Source organism: Zeugodacus cucurbitae, chromosome 5 (genome assembly GCF_028554725.1).
Source record: "Zeugodacus cucurbitae isolate PBARC_wt_2022May chromosome 5, idZeuCucr1.2, whole genome shotgun sequence".
In the NCBI taxonomy this organism is placed as follows: Eukaryota; Metazoa; Arthropoda; class Insecta; order Diptera; family Tephritidae; genus Zeugodacus; species Zeugodacus cucurbitae.
The window spans coordinates 18673671-18686385 of NC_071670.1; the positions used below are offsets into that span (position 1 = coordinate 18673671).

The following is a 12715-nucleotide window of genomic DNA, read 5'->3' on the forward strand; positions in this document are numbered from 1 at the left end:
TGGTATCAACTCACGTTTGTGCATTGCTGTAGTAACCGCGCTACAGTCAGTCACAACTACGATCTCTTTCCCTTGCACATAATACCTAAAACGCTCTAGGCTGCTCACCACCGCCAGTACTTCCAGCTCATAGCTATGAAAGTTTCGCTCGCTGTCTGTCGTAGATCTGCTGTAATATGCAACTGGTTTCCAGTCGCCGCCTTCTCGTTGTAAAAGTACACCCGCAATACCAACAGAGCTAGCATCAGTATGAATCTGATGATCTGCCTCGACACGATATCCTGTCATCAATGGCTTCGATGTTAACGCTGTTTTCAATGCTAAAAATGCTTCTTCTTGTTTTTCTGCCCATTGAAATTGTTGACCTCTACGCAGCAACAAACGTAACGGCTCACTTATAATCGAGTAGCCTGGTACAAAGCGTCGAAAATACCCGCTAAGACCAAGAAAACGTCTTACATCTGTTATAGATTTTGGAGTTGTAAAACAATTTACGGCAATTGTTTTCACAGTACCTGGACTTATGCCACCTGAATGAAGTTTGTGCCCTAAAAACTCGATCGTCTGCTTCATAAACTCGCATTTTTTAATATTTAATGTTAAATTAAGTTCGCGCAATGCCTTAAAAACACGTTTAAGTTTTTCATACATCTCGGTGACGTTACTGCTACCTACTAATATGTCGTCCATATAGTGGATCATGTCACCAGGTCGAGTTCTATCTTTGATATTTTGCATTAGCCGCTGGAATACCGCAGGCGCGTTTCTGAGGCCAAACGGCATTCTCTTAAACTCAAACAAACCTTCAGTTGTTATAAACGCTGTATACTTGCGACACCCTTCTTCTATTGGTACCTGATAGTACCCGCTGTTTAAATCTAGTACTGAAAAATATTTGTATCGCATGGCTTCGCTAAGCCTTTCTTCAATATTTGGTGTTGGATAAACTTCTTTTATCGTATGCTGATTAAGTCGCCTAGTCGACGCAAAGGCGTTCACCCCCAGTTTTCTTTTTTACTAAAATAATTGGACTTGCGTATTCGGATTTAGATGTGGCAATTATATCGCATGCCAAAAGTTCTCTAATCATTTCGGTAACTAAATGCTTCTTCGGCTCCGGCACCCTGTACGGTTTTTGAGCTATTGGTACATTCGTTGTCAATTCGATTTTCATTTCCGTCGCGTTAGTCAAGCCAATATCAGTAAGATTTTCCGCAAAAACGTCTGTGTTATCAGCTAACAACACTTGCAAGTCGGCTTTTACATTTATATCGTCAATACTGCTAATAATTTCGCTGAAATCAGTTTCTCGATGCTTAAGTTCTACCTTTGTAACCTGCGTAGAAAATACGAAGTCGTCGTTCTTTATTTCTGCAACAACATCTGCGTTTTTAAAAATATCTTGCCCCAAAAGCACGTCCATTGTTAATATATCATCATCAACAATAAACAAATTGACGATTAAAACTACATCATCAACAGCCATGTTCACGTTGATACTCTCAGTTGAAGTACGTTTTCCACCGCAAATGCCTATTATTTCTACAGCGCATGGATACTTCTTGGTATTTAAATTTGTTACAGCTGATCGTCGTATCATACTACATTCACTACCAGTATCTACGAAAGCTACTAACGCCTTACCGTTTACGCTGATTGGTTTTTCGAAAAACTTAGATGGTTGATGTATGTGTGTTTTCTTCACAGCTACTGCTTTTTTACCACAATTTTCTGGTTCGTTACTTCCGTGGAATTTATTACAATCTTTACATTTACGCGGTTGCCTCGGTTTTGGACAATTCCGCGCGATATGTCCACATTCTTTACAATTATAACACGTTATGCCTTTTGTTTCGATTGTATTCCGGCGCATGTCTTTTGCACTGTCTTTACTTCGATCACTCGTATATTCATTTTTAAGTTGCTTTGTCACAGTTAAGTTTTGAAGGTAACTTTCAATTGTTTCGCGCATATCTTTTAACGAATTAAACTTCAATGCAGCTATTGCAGTCTGCAATTCACGGTGTTTCAATCCGTCGCGAATGTATTTTATAATTGAACTTTCACTCAGGCCATACCGTCGGCCTAGTCCGCTCATTCTAAAACAATACTCTAAAATCTTTTCGTTTTGCATACGTGTAGTACTTGCCATTTTATAATGTACTTGCGCTTCATTCAATTCACAACCGAATTCGCTTTTTAATGCTTTCGCCAAATCAGGCCAATTGGAATAAAATGCTGGTGCTGCGTCTAACCACATACGCGCAACACCTTTTAATTTTCCATACACGGCTAAGAGTAAACACTTTTCGTCCCAGTCGTAAGCACTTATGGAACTGTCCACTCTATTTACAAATTGTGTCACTGTTAGTGAGTTATCAGTAGTTGGGTCAAACTCAGGAATTGTCTCTGCAATTTCCTTTACACTGGCACTTCGTCCCTCTGTTCGTATTGAATTCTGTGGTGTAGTAACTAAACGTTCTTCATTTACATTTTCTCGCACTGTATCATTATTTCTTTGCTGCATTTGACCAGCAAAACTTTGCATAGTCGTCATCATATTCTGCATCATTTCACGCAAATCATTTACCTGGCTTTGTAAATTAGATTCTGTTTCGATTTCGATTTCATCACTACCTAAGAAATCATTTAATCGCATTATCAATTCCGCTTTTGAACCCGATGTTAGTAAATTATTATTACGTAGTTGCTCCTTCAGTTCGTCAACTTTCAAAGATGCTACTTTTACTTTCATTTTGCGTTTTTTTTTTTTTTTTATTAACAAATATTCTTATTGGATTTTACTTTTCACAATTAGACAATACAACACACAATTGTCACTGTTTGTCTTCTTTTGTTTTTACACTTTCTGTATGTATCCGTTTCGCAAACTCTCGTCCATTCGTACGCGAGAATGTAATTCAAACACAAACCGTCACTTGTTTTTTTTTATTTATTTCTCTCTCTCGTTTCACCGAACGCTTGTCCGTTTGTACATGCGCAAATGCAAACCTTCGTTTTTCTTGCTTTTATGCCTCGCCAACTGCTCGTCCATTCGTACGCGCAACAGGCAAATTACAAAACAATTATGTCTACGTTTTTAAATGCAAACCGCCGGTTTCGTTTCTATGCTTCGCTAATCGCTCGTCCATTCGTACGCTCGATAGGCTAATCGCAACAACAATTCTGTTTGATTTCAAACGCAAACCGTCACCAACATGACGTTCTTGCCACACTTGCTCTGCTATGTTCAAACGCACGACCACTCGCATGTGCGACTGCTCAAACCGATCACAACAATAACACACACATGTGAGGCTATGAGAAGCATCTCACTTCTGAACTAAAAGATGCTAGATCTTTTAGAGTTTGTCAGGATTCGATTTATTTATTATTAAAAGATTATATTCCATACAATATTGTTTATTATTAGATATTTCAATTGCTTAAATATATTACTCGTTTTTTAAAGTTAAAATAAAATGAAAAATAAAAATAGACCAGTCTCGAACGATGCTGACGCGACACTCTCTTTTCTCCGACGACTCTTCCTGGGTTGTTGGTGCGCTCGTTCTTTTGTGTTGCAGGGATGCAATTATGCGGTTTACCTTACACAGGGTTATACCTAACCAAACAGGGAGTGCCGCGCGTAAATAAAGTTGATTGATAATCAAATGGCAGAGCCTATATATTCACTTTTCCATACCAGATCCTCCATAGTCTTTTGCTCCCCCGCAAAGCCGTAGAATACTTCATAATATAATACATATACATATGTCCTTTATAATATATTTAAAACTGTTTTGAATGCAATTTTGATTTAGTTGGTTGTTATGTTTAGCTTCAGAAAAGTTCCTTGGGGACTACGAAATCTAAACTTTGTTCTTTGTTGGCAAAAATTTGCTAAGCTGTAATCGCATGCAATATATAGAAAACAATTTCGTCAATGTTACCCTCATTATCCTCATTTTTTTATATCAATAACGCGAGCCATCCACATGTTCATATTTTTCCTCTTTGTATAAAACTAACGACAAAAGTAAAATATCTCCATTGCAACAAATTCTCTTTCACAACTATCCACAGCGAGATATTTTATTTGTCAAGAGCATTTTACTTCTTAACAACTTATAAAGAAAAGAGCTTTTTATTTTAGACACAGAATACGAAATGCTTGATAAATTTAATTTTTTTACAAATTAGGAATTTGTTGAATTTGTAAAGTGCACAGAATATACCAGTTAGATTGTATATGGATAGTATTAAAAAGTTGTGGGAATGTAGGCCAATTAAAAAACCCAGAAAAATGTAAACTGGACTTTGCCTTATAACTCTGTGGCTGCTGAACTGGAATTTTTTAGATGTAAGGAGAATTGTGAGTCGCAAATGGACTTCTTTTGAAAATTAGTTCTGAACTGAAAAGTCACCAATAAGGTTTCTATTATTTTTTTTAGAGTTATTATACAGGAAAATCATAATACAGGAAAAATAAAAACTCATTTATTATGACTTTCAGTTTTCGTTCCATGAGCAAACTGTTGTGAAATAAATTTAAATTAAAAAAAATTATGCTATTTGGGGCATTCTCTGGAAAAAAAGCCACTTGAAAAAAAAAGTTCTTTATTTTCTTTGGCAATGATATATCTTATAGTACGTGTAAAACCTAAAATAAAACATATGGTTTTAGGTCTGTGTAACGCGGGGTTGCCATATTATAAGGGGCCAAAGTTTTTTATAAAAAAAATTTTCGAACCGCCATAACTTTAAAACTAATGAACAGATTTTAAAACAACATGTGACTTTTTTGTACAGAATTTCTCACACTTTGAAACTGTATATCGTAAAATTTTTTAAAATTAATATTTCATAGCAAAAAATGAAAAATTTTTTTTTTGGAATTTTTAACAACTTATGCCCCCTTCGATTTTTTCGAAAATATCTTAAAATGTTCCTTATTTCATCACTTTTTTACCCCCCAAAGGGAATTTTGAGACAGCAATATTTGTATAAGCTACAAATAAAAAACCAACTCAGAACATGATGAAAAATCATTGATTTATGCACTATTATTATCAGAATTTAGCGTAACCCAGGATTAACGACGTGAACATAGCAGACATTTAATCTCTTTTTGTTTTTTTTTATTTTTTAATATTTTTTTTTTAATTTTTTTGTATTTTTCAAATTTTTAATTTTTTTTGTTTGTGTTTTTGGTTTTTGCTTTTTTTTTTAATTATTACGTAGATTAGATTCAAGTACGTGATAATTTTAAATAAAAAAACGCTGAGGTCCCGATGATTTCGTTGCTGAATTTAGAATGTGGAAAAGGTTAAAAATCTTTTCTTCAGATTAAATTTTCTAACTAAAATTTTGAATATAGTTTCAGGAACTGGTTAAATCAAACAAAGAGATCCAAAACTTTTTTAGACGCGTTGAATTGTTGCGATGCAAACATTTTCAAAACAGTGCATCGTTTTTTAAAGATTGGAGCAACAATCCCTATATCTGTCGCTTCAAGTGAACGCTCGTTTTCCTCACTTCGCAGGCTTAAAAAATATTTAAGAAATAAAACTGGAGAAGCACGCCTGAACGGAATGGCTCTCTTGAATATCCATAGAGATATAGATGTGACGGAGGAAGAGATTTTAAATGTTATGGCCCAAAATAAGAGATGATTAGACTTCAATTTCTGAATAAAATAATGAAACATTGTCTTTTACTTGTACAAACTTTGCAAGTATCACTTCTTGGGAAACCAAATCGTAGTTTGTGTTCTGTATGAAAAATGTGCTTATATGTGTTGTATGAAATTTGGCTATCCGGATATTTAACTTTGTATAACTCGTACATTGTTTTAATATTTAAATTGGGGTTAAGACAATTTTTTCGAGATGTTGAACGACCATAGTGACTTTCTTGGCTGGGAAAGCTTACTATGTGTTCATCAACGCTCAGTTTTTCCTGTTCTATGATTTTGTGGGGACGATTTTCATGTTTTCCTCGCTGATCATCAATGTTTTCCCATATTTTACTTTTTCAACCAAAATTTGAACTCTGCGCTGCGTTACCTTCATATTTTAAAATTAAGAGTAAAGTAAAAATCAACAAAAAACAACAACAAGAAAATATTTACCTCAAATGTGTGACAAAACCTTTTTTTGCACACTCTCTCTCTTTTTCCGTTTGAAAGCACCAAAAAATAAAATACTGTTGTATTTCGTATAGAACTCCTCTCTTCAACTCTTCTTCTTTTAGGCTCGCTCAATTCTAGAAGTGAGGATAGAAATAAACATTGCTCGTTATAATTTTTGCTATAAAAGTTATCAAAAAGGTTCTTCATTTGTTCAATATCAAGTTTTGCACAATGGAAATTACAATGGCAATCAAAAACCATAGTTATAGTTCAAAATGTATATGAAATAAAAATTATGTACTTAAAACGTTTTTCCACTAAACTTGCTTTGGGACATTTTTTGCTGGTATAACTTGTTTTTTTCTATTAATATAAGATTGCCCACTATTTCTTAGCTTTTAATTATTGAAATCTTTCCAATTTTCTAAATTTATTTTCCTTTTGGAGCCTCTAACACACTTATCAAGCACACGAGGACACTTACTTTTTGCCATTGTACACACAATAAATAAGTCACTTGAAACGTTATTCCACTGAGTGCTTGTATTAAAATGCGATTTGAATACGAACAAGTGCAATAATATGCCTAATTTTGATTTGGATTGATAAAAGAGAGCCATTATAACAGTAATCTGCAAAAAAACCGGTTTTGAAAAAATTTTCGCTTACAACGTTATTCGCGAACATGATTCAACTGTTGAACGCAATATCTAAACTAATCATGCATAGCGTTATTTTGTAGGTTCTGTCAAGGCCTAGATCAAGATGTATATTATTGCCAGATACGAGCTCTGTAGCGCTTTATACATTCTAAATAATAAGCCTTACTCACCACGTTTTTAAGTTAAGATCCACTTCTGGTGTCACCGAACATTTTATACTCTCGCAATTTATTTATTTAATTTTATTATTATAACAAACAATTTGACCCACATATTTGGCATATATATCGTATATAGTCCATTGAAAGTTGGAAACCCTAATATTAGTTATATGCGAGATAGGGATGTTATAACCCGATTGTACTCATTTTTGACACGGAGACATATTATTAAAAAAAAAATATTCCCTCTGAATTTCTTCAAAATATCGAGAGACTTACCTATAGTTTCGGTACAAATTTTGTTAGAAGCACTGAGGTCCAGAGAACTGCAAAAATCACTATTTTCTTGATTTACTCATACGCGAAATTCTTCATTCACTTCAACTCACTGAAAAAAACAGAGTGATGAGTAAAAATCAACTCATTTTGCCGTACACATCATTCCGAAGATTTTGAGTCCTCGGTTCAAAATTTCTCACTCAATTCAACTCACTGAACAAAAGTCAGCGTTCAATAAAATGAACATATGTTGACGAAAGCATCATTCTGTTCAATTTGAGTTGATCGATTATGAGTAAACGATTGGCGACAAGACGGCACGATGTGAGCGTTACGACTGCATGTACCGTAACAATTTCTATGCAGTTTGTTGTTGTAGCTTGTCTTGTTCTTCTTCTCACATTTCATCTGTGCAGAAAAAGTGCCGCATGCTGCGCGCATGAGTAAAATCATACGAGTTGATTTTTGCGAGTTGAGTGTTGTTCTTGTTCAAAACAATGATTGTTGAACCGAATGAGCAAGCGCCCGAAATCATTATATTGAACACGAGCCGAACAAACTCGGAGTGGAACAAAAAATCGCACACAGACGAGTGAATTTAAAATCAACAACGAAAATGTGAGCTCAGGCAAGTTTGATCGGCTGATCCGAACAGTGTGATTATTCGGCTGTTGAGCGCGTACGAATGTTTTTCATTCAGCAAATGCCGTTCTCTGCTGAGGTCCCCATATTCGATATGTAGGGTATTGAAAACTTATGGACCGATTTCGACGATTTTTAGAATTGCGATGTCACTCTTTAAATGCAGTATTTTTGAAAAGTTCTGTTCCGATATCTTCACTAGTACTTTCTTTATATATTGTAAAGTAAACGATTCGACTTCAAAGTTCTGGTAAATGGGAAGTAGGCGTGGTTGTGAACCGAATTGGAGTATTTTCACAACACTACATTGGGAAGCTAGGAAGATATTATGAACCGAATTTAATTGAAATTGGTCGATAAATTTCGGAGATATGGTTTTTGACCTATAAGTGGGCGGAACCACACCCATTTAAAATTTTGTGTATCATTTTGAGTGCAGCTCTTCTGTACCATCCTTATGAAACCATCATACAATACCATCTTTATAATGAAATTTAAGGCTTCCTTACTGAATTAAAGCATTTTTAGTAGTTTTCAACATAACTTTTGTATGGGAGGTAGACGTGGTTATAATCATAAGGTAGTACCTAAAAGAAATGACTCTAGAAAGTTTCCTTGAGATAGCTTTAGTAGTTTACGAGATATGTACAAAAAACTTACTAGGGGGCGGAGACACGCCCACTTCCCCAAAAAAATTACATCCACATATGCCCCTTCATAACAAATTTTACTTCAATTGCTTAATTTATGGATAAGTTATAGCTCTTTATATGTTTTCGGTTATTGCCATTTTGTAGGCGATTACGTCCATTTTCGAAAGCAACCTTCTTATGGTGCCAAGGAATTTGTGTACCAAGTTTCATCAAGATATCTCAATTTTTACTCAAGTTATCGCTTGCAGAGACGGACAGACAGACATCCGGATTTCAAATCTACTCGTCACCTTTATCACTTTGGTATAGATGTTACAAACAACGGTTAGGTGAACAAAATTATTATACTCTCTTAGTAACTTTGTTGCGAAAAATGTAAAATGTAAGTTCTTCGAAAAATGTCATATGCTCGCCGCTCACGCCACAGGCAAAAGTTTAAAGCATACTAATTGTCAAATCGATTGCTATTGGAGTTGGGAAGTTCTTTGTGTGGACTTTTGATATTTTGATATTTCATTTTCAAAATGACTCCAAGCAGGCAGTTCGATCTGCTAAAGCGCATGTTCGAGCTATTGAACAGTTTAAAAATGAGCAGAGTATAAAAAAGTGAATTATTCGAACTACAGTAATCTCCGCTTATGTGGCACTTAAATTCATTCCGCTTAAGTGTATTAAGGTACTTTTCAAACATTTTCTCAAATAATTCAGAAAAATTGATATTTCTAATCTCAAAAGAAAACAAGTAAGGAAAGGCTAAGTTCGGGTGCGACCGAACATTTAATACTCTCGTAATTTATTGATATAATTTTATTAAGACAATACACAATTTTACTCATATACTCGGCATAAAGTCCAATAGAATAACGAAAATCATCATATATGGTATATGAGGGCTGATGTAATTTCTAAACCGATTTCACTAATTTTCCCCCACAAGCTACACTATATACATACAAGACTATATGCCCACTTAATTTTGCTAAGATAACTCACATATTAACCGATATATGAGGAATAATGCCTGCACCAGGTTGTCCAGGATTCACACTCGGCGTTACGTAACAGCTATACAAGTTTATGCCACAGATTGTAGCACGCGTGTCGTAGGTTTGGTCTGTTAGCGGCTTATTTTGGAGTGTTTTTTCCCCACAGGTCCACACGGCAGCTTTGTTCGTTTGATCAGAGATCCAATTTGCGGTACCTATGTTTTTGTATTGTTCGCTGATAATTGATACGCCCACTTTGTGCTGAAACACCGTTTGGGTAAGTAAATCTTGCGCTGCTTCGCAGTGGTTGAGGTTGAGTTGCAAGACTATCATATTTTGGCCCATTTGCACGCTGCTTGGTACAGAGGGCACTTTTTACTACCAATTTGGTGGTCTGTACTCCCCCTTCCATTCTTTTTACACGCGTCACAGGATGGTTTCTTATCGCATGTCTTCGCAAAGTTTCCTTTTTCCCCACATTTAAGACAGGACTGGCTTCTGTCATCAGGGTTGCTGCAAGTTCTCGCCAAATGCCCATATTCCAAGCACCTATAGAACCTTGCCTCTAAAAGTGATCTTGCCTGGAGAGCAGAGAGGCTTAGGACGGCCGTTTGCGTGCCCGCGTATGCAGTTTTGATGCTTTTAATAGCAGCAGTATTGTCAAAGTCGCCAAGTTCCTTTACCTGGGTACGAATTGCGTTACTAATATCTTCTTCAGATGCTATCTCGTCAAGATCCTTAAATTCCACTGTTATTTCATGGGTAAATGCTTTGATTTTTGTCTGGTTCCCAAGAACTTTACATATCTCCTTCGTGTATTCGCCTGAGTCTTTCATTTGAGCTTCTTTTAGTTCCAGCAGCATTTCGCCTTTGGCCGTCTTTCTAATTCGGGTTACATTTTCACCCAGCTTTTGAAGAGCATCTTTTTTTCACTGCCCTTAGGATGTAGCTATAGGACAGGTCTCCTGTTCGTGATATAACTATAGCATCAGGGCGTGGTGGATGCTTGTATGCCTTCTTCTTTTTCTTTTTGACCTCGGTCCAGTCAAATTTTTCCTTTAGTATTCCTTTACTAACGGTGATTGTTTTATCATGGTCTTGTTTTTCTTCAGTGGCGTTCTTCGTTTGACTCGCTATTCGTCACGGGATATTTTCGGTGTTATATCCGTGATCGGGGGCATGTTCAGAATGTGCCTCCTTTCTTTCAACTTATTGTATTCTTCTTGCGCTCTATTATATAGCTTTCCTATATTGCTTAGGAGATCCTTGAGATTGTTGTTGATGGTTCGCTGCGGTGGACGTCAGCTTCTTGATATCCTCTTCCAGTTGCTTCATGTTGTCTACACATGTTTCCACTAAGTTAGCCTGTGGTGTGCTATCTTGCAACGCTGGGGGCGACTATCTTGCTCTCATTGGCTTATCCACGCTGAGAACTTTTGTGGGCGATCTACCAAGTCTTGGGGCTCGTCTGGGAGGAGCATATCTCTGGCTCCTTGTTAGTACAATAATTTGTGGTTTCAGTTCCACTACCCATTATTGAGGCATAGATGCTGCTATTGTTGTTTCTTAAATAAGTTTCCATTTCCTTCTAGTTTGTTTTACCAGCGCATCATGTACAGGGGGCGGGCCGAAATAGACAGGAACGGGTATCCCTTCGGTGTCTATGCTCCTACCCCAGTTCCCTGAGGCCTGTCCTTCGCTTTACCAGTCCCGGAAACTACGCACGGACCGGCGCCCGGGGCAACGCAGGCTACTAATCCTACGCCCAAAGCACACTTCTTGACCAGAACGTATTTCTGTTACTGTTAAACAGCGCAGCTGACACCTCGGCAGAGCAAGCTCACATCACCCTGTCCATCCTAGCAACGGAGAAGTCGTTGTTAAGTTTTCGAGGGTGCGCCACGTTGTAACAGCCGCACCTAAAATGATGAACAGACGCTGACCAGGGAGCCGTCCATTTTGGAGCAGTCGCGCCTGGATTTTTGTATTACTCAACATGCCCATGCATACAGGTCGTCCGGCTATCCACGATCTGCCAGATAAACACTATTAGAAGAAAAATATTTCCTTGAATTAAATTAAGATATCTGAGAGATTTACCGACATATTCGGTGAAAAACTACCATAAGGCACGGAGTTCTTCATATTCGATATCTGGGGCATTGAAAAGTTATAGTCCGATTTCTATAACTCTATGGGCTGCTAGTGTATTTGTTCAAAGTTTTATTTCGCTATCTTTATTGGTTCCTTATGTATATATATATAAAGTGAAGGAATAAGATGGAATTCAAAATTGAGTTATATGGGAAGTTGTCGTTGTTGTGAACTGATTACATCAATTTTCCACACGTGTCATAAGGGTGTCAAAAAAATATTATACACCGAATTTCATTGAAATCTGTCGAGTAGTTCCTGAGGTATGGTTTTTGACCCATAAGTGGTAAAAAATCTGAGTGCAGCTCTTTTCTGCTATTTATTTTGTAAAATTTAGGGTTTCTGACGTTTTTCGTTAGTGATTTTCAACCTAACCTTTGTATGAGAGGTGGTTATTATCCGATTTGAACTATTTTCATGGTGTATGATGAGATACGTAAGGGAACCGACTGCAGAAAGTTTGGTTTATATAGCGTTTTTGGTTTGCGAGATATATACAAAAGACCTATTTGGGGGCGGGGCCAGTGAGTGAATATTTTTAAATAAATTAATGTATTTCTTTATATTCTTTCTTTGTTGTGTCTGTTTGTGTCACCAAGAAATAAAAGAGTTAGATATGGGTTTATATACATATACATATATAAATGATCAGAATGACGAGTTGAGTTGAAATCCGGATGTCTGTCCGTCCGTCTGTCCGTGCAAGTGATAACTTGAGTAAAAATTGAGATATCTTAATGAAACTTGAAACACATATTCCTTGGCAAACGAAAACCTATAAAGCGTCCTAACTAAGCCATAAATAAAGTTATGAAAGTAAAATGTGATACAGAGGATCACATTAGGGAGGTGCATATTTGGGTGTAATTTGTTTGGGGAAGTGGCCCCGCCCCCGCCCCAAATAGATTTTTTGCTATCGGATAATAACCAAGCCCACCTTCCATACAAGGGTTTGGTTGAAAATTACTAAAAGTGAGTTAACTCACTAACGAAAAACTTCAGAAACACTAAATTTTACATAAGAAATGGCAGAAAAGAGCTGCAC

At 36.5% G+C, this 12715-nt stretch overlaps 1 long non-coding RNA gene across 1 annotated transcript; it reads right to left on the reverse strand.

The window, feature by feature from the left end:
• Positions 1-4586: 4586 nt before the first annotated feature.
• Positions 4587-6734, reverse strand: LOC128922037 (uncharacterized). Its single transcript, XR_008471309.1, has 3 exons — positions 6435-6734; positions 6134-6267; positions 4587-6068 (listed from the first exon to the last, which is right to left on the reverse strand). It is a non-coding gene; the product is annotated as an uncharacterized LOC128922037 (long non-coding RNA).
• Between the last annotated feature and the right edge of the window lie 5981 nt (positions 6735-12715).